Below are 5,200 nucleotides of genomic sequence, written 5' to 3' on the forward strand. Positions count from 1 at the left end.
GAAGGAAGCTCCCCCAGCCCCAAGCGGTGCTGCACGGTGTGGCAGGAGCTGCAGCTGGAGGCAAGGGGAGAAAAACAGCCCTGCTGGACCAAGTCAGTTTCGCCTCATCTGCAGCGGTTACTCCCCTTCCCATTCCTGCCACTCCTGAGCCACTCTGGGAGGTGGCAGGGGTGGGGTGGGGTGGGGAGCTTCAGCCCAGTGGCTTCTGGCCCACGCATGGAGCTCTGGCTGCAGCCCCCAGACTGGAGCCTTCCACCCAGGTGCTTTCCACCTTTCAAGGCATCTGAGAGCTGGAGCCAGAGCTCCATGTTGGGGGCAGAAGCTTCCCGCCCCCCAGAGTGGCACTGCACGGCCATGGCAGCAGCAACTGGAGGTGAAGGGGGGCAGAACAGCCTCCTGCCCTGGCCAGCCCATAGCTGCTTATGCAGCTGCAGCCTTGGGTGCTGCACAGGGCAGGGGGCACAGTGGTGGCAGTGGCCAGGCTCAGGGCCTACCAGCACCTCTGAGCTGACCCAGGAAGCCTGTTCCCTAGGCAGCTCCCACCTGGCAGGGCACCTGGTGGGGGTGGGGGGGGCGGCAGAGCAGGGACAAGGTTATTCATACCTTCTCTGGCAGAGGGGAAAGGATGGGGCTTATTCCTGTGGTTGGGGCAGGCAGACCTGGCTGCGGTCCCCAGGGGCAGTGGGAGTAGAAGGGGGAATAACCCTTCTCCATGCCCCCTCTGCCTCAGGGGCCATGGTGGCCCAGCACTGCAGCAGCAAGTGGGGAGCACCTGGTAGAGCTGGCTTGGGTCCCTGCCACTGGGACAGGCAGGGGGGAATTAAACCCCTCTCTGGCCAGGTCAGCCCAGACTGGCTGTGCTCCCCAGCACAGCTTCCCTACAGCTGAGGCGTGCTCTACCACCCTGAAGCTCCTGGCCTAAGCAACTGCAGGCATGTGCCTGCATTTTCTCAGTCCAGAGGGAATGTCTGTACTGTTACAAACCAGTTCAACATAGGCAGGTTAGACTAACCTGCAAAATGAATCAATTCTGGCTCTGGCTTTTCGAATGTCTGTTCCTAGCCTAGTGCTCTATATTGAATGTTTAATTGGCATTAGAAATTATAAAACTCTGTTTAGGACAAGAGTTAGCCAGGATATAGTATAAAATTAGCAAAAGCAGGAAATTTTTTACAAATTTTAATTGAAATAAAGACTCATTTAAAGAGCATTCTCACTGGTGCTTTCTCACGGTTGGGTGCTGGGCTGTACTTGTGGGGTGTGGCGAATCAGCCTGATGAGTGTATTAGAAAGATAAGATAAACCAGCAAAAAAAATTAGCCTAAATGGCTGTAAGGACTTACAAGCTGCAGCTGACATCTTCGGATTTGGAAAAAAACTGAACAAATATGAATCAGCATATCCAGAGATAGTATAGAAGAGCCACAAACAGAGGGTCTCACTTTAATTTTCCTGATGAAAACAGTTTTCTCCTGATGGTATCTCTGCTTTGGACCAGAGACCCATATATATTTATTATTTTTATTTTGAACATATATGCACATGCTGTTCTTGTTAGAGCACTATCTTATTGTATTTTTGATCTTCATTACAGGAGGCCTATCTAGTGGGATACCCCAGTTGCCACAACCAATTCTACCACAGCAAAGTAAAAAATTATTTTAAAAATAGAGGGGTTATTTGTGGTTGTTTTAATATAAGTACATTAGGTCCTAACACCAGGTGCAACTGTTTGTCCCCAAACAGAAACCCTTCTTTCAAAACATAAAATCAGAACAAATGTATACCTTTGTGTCTTTGCCCTATGCTGAATGGGACATTTTTTTAAATCAAGTTTTTGAAAATGTGTACATGTATAGGGGTGCGTGTGTGGGGGGAGGGGGCGGGGGAAGAGGGTGGTGCGTGCATGTGCTGGGGGATTCATTTTTGCAATCAAACTTTTGAAACTGTGTGTGTGTGTGTAAAGCATGTGCTATTCCACCTCTATGGAGCCTGCTTTCTGTCGATTAACATTCAATTTCAGCTGCGTGGATATGGGGGCAACTTTTTGCTAAGGTCTTTTTAAAGCATAGGGCCTGTTTTGGACTTGTACCATGTGTATGAACATTAGCTTAGACATTTATTTTTTAAATAAATCTTTTGAAACTCTGGTTGTGGGTTGGTGGGTGTGTGTGCACATGTGTGTGTGGCATTCATTTTCTGAAATCAAGCTTTTGAAACTATGTGTGGCTCAAGCATGACCTTGAAACACACATTTACAGTCTCTGTTTACACTTAGTTTGGGCTGTATGGATGTTGGGGAAACTTTTTGCTAAGAAGTTTTTAAAGTATGGGGCCTCTTTCAGACTTGTAGTCTGTATATGAAGGAAGCTGTGCTTCAGAGACTTCGTTGGTAGAAACACCAGAGGGAGGGGACGCAGGGTGGAGACGTCTAAAAGCACTATCAAAAGGGCACAGACCCGCTCAGCCTGGTGATCAAAACAGCCGAGGATCAGAACGCCAAAAGGACAGAGTAGAGAGACACAGTAAAGAAAAGCGAAGACTGCATGGTTCCTCAAAGGGAAACACACCACCAAACCCTGGGAGAACCATGTGTAAAAACACAAGGGTTCACATTTTCAAAACAAGTGATTTGGGATGTGTAAATAAAAAACTCAGGACTGATTGTTCACATACTTTAGACAAGCCTAAAGGAGAAGGATGAGATTCTTAACCTTTTTTTGAACCATCATGATTACTGTGAAAAAAGAAGGAGAGTGCTGGCAGGCATATACATTGCAGAAAGAACATGCAGAATGCTTTGAAAGATCATGACTATTGTGAGAGCAAAAGGTAGATTCTGTTCAGAGGGGAGCAGTCTGTATAGTTTGGACAGCAGTCATGGCATGCATCATAAGTGGGGAGGAGGTGATACCCTGGGGTAAGAATGGGGGCTAATCACCAAGTACCTTACAGGGGAAACAGTAAGGGTTTGGTTAAAGATGAGTGGGGAAGGCAAAATGCCTATTGATACAAAATAAGAGATTCCCTAGTGATGGTGATTTAGAAGGCCTGTTGGAGGATCCCTGGAATGCTCCCACTCCTCCCAGACCTGCCGAGTCTGCGAGCTGGGGTGGTGAATATGTTTTAGAAGGCACTCTGGAGAAACCCTCAAAAGCTCCCCTCCTTTCAAACTTGTGGAGTCAGAGCGCAGAGATGGCAAATGTAAATTAGAAGACCTGTTGGAGGATCCTGCAAATGCTGACCCTCCTGGGGCTGTGAAGGATGTCTTGCCAGACATACATATGGTATGGGTGAGAAGGTGGGCATGGCCCGTAGCTAGGCTTGGAAGCCCAAGGTATGCAGAGGAGTTGCATTTTCTGGATCTGAAACTAGATCTTGTGCCATTACACATGGTATTGGAAGTCATAAGCAGGGGAGGACAATTGTACAACAAATTGTAGCACATCTTCACCAGAGATTCATGCCTGTTGATTATGACCATACTCAATACATACAGTTATTAGGAACTACTTACATTCTCAAGCTATGAAATTCATAGATGCTAGGGTTGGAAGGGACCTCAACACATCATTGAGTCTGACCCCCTGCCTAGGCAGGAAAGAGTGCTGGGGTCAGATGGTCCCAGCCAGATGCCTATCCAGTCTCCTTTTAAAGACTCCCAAGGTAGGGGAAAGTACCACCTCCCTTGGAAGCCCAGTCCAAATTTTGGCCACCCTTACCGTGAAGAAGCTTTTCCTGATATCTAGCCTAAATCTGCTCTCTGTCAGTTTGTGACCATTGTTCCTTGTTACCCCAAGAGGTGCCCTGGTGAACAGAGTATCTCCAATCCCTTGCTGCATCCCCCTAATGAATTTGTAGGTGGCCACATGATCACCTCTCAGCCTTCTCTTGTGGAGGCTGAAGAGGTCCAGGTCTCCCAGTCTCCCCTCATAGGGCTTGTTCTGTAAACCCCTAACCATATAAGTGGCCCTCCTTTGGACCCACTGAAGTCTATCAACATCCTCCTTGAAGTACGGTGCCCAACACTGGATGCAGCACTCCAACTGTGGCCTGACCAACACCACATAGAGGTGAAGTATCACCTCCTGGGTTCTGTTTGTCAGGCATCTGCTGATACATGTGTAGCCCAGGTGCACATGGGTTTGTACTTCCCTTTCCAACTGAGGGAATTATTGGCAGGGCAGTATGCTGCAGGTGGACACAACAGCCCAGCGGCCGCGTTCATCCCCTATAGAGTTAGGTCCAGTCAATCAATTACTTAACTATGTACAGATTTATTATCACAACAAAACCATTAAAGGGTAAGGACATAGAATATGTATGTACAAGTTTACAAAACAAAATTTAAAATACAGATGAACAATAGAACAAAACCAGACCAAAGGATATTGATTGGGCAACCTTATAATTTAGTTTCATAGTTTCGTAGCTGGTAGGGCTGGAAGGGACCTGAGCAGCTCATCAAGTCCAACCCCCTGCCATGGCAGGAAAGAGTACTGGGGTCAAATGACCCCAGCATGGTGTTCATCTAGCCTCCTCTAGACCCCCAGGTGTTACCAGATTTGCCTATTACTTTGGGGTGTGCTCATTTATTTGGGATACGTTTCTAGGGTCTTGGTAATTGTATCAGTGTGCTGCTTGTGTTACTTGTGTTTCTATATGGAGCTGTACCTCTCCCTTCTGCAAGCCCTCACCCCCAATGGAGCTATCTTGCAGGACTCAGTTTCAGTGGGGCTGGGTTCCCCCAGTCCTCAAATCAATCATACACACAAACACACATAGATTAACGTGACACACCTGACCTGGCTGGTTTGATCAGCATGGACAGGCTGACACCCTCATATGCCAAGAATCAGTTCATCAGAGCAACAATAAACTGCAGTCAGACACAAGCACACAGTTAAACAGAAGACCTCTGAATCTGGCTGGGTGTCCAGATGACACCCTCATGGGCCAGCATTCAGTTCATTAGGGTACCTCTGAGCTAAACTGGGTCAATCAGCCTGTACAAGCTGATCCCCTTCTGTGTTTCAAACTCAGTGCATCCCAATCTTTTAGTCTCCTGATGAGAAGACACCACAGTACTTTTAGGCTACACAGGGATCTTTAGCTTAGATAAAAGAAACATTGCTGCAGAGCAAGTGGGGAAGGAGAAGTAGAGAAGGAAAAATATACCCAGTTACCACCAGTTTGACTA

Source organism: Crocodylus siamensis, chromosome 8, assembly GCF_052110815.1.
Source record: "Crocodylus siamensis isolate JL-2025a chromosome 8, ASM5211081v1, whole genome shotgun sequence".
NCBI classification, from domain to species: domain Eukaryota; kingdom Metazoa; phylum Chordata; order Crocodylia; family Crocodylidae; genus Crocodylus; species Crocodylus siamensis.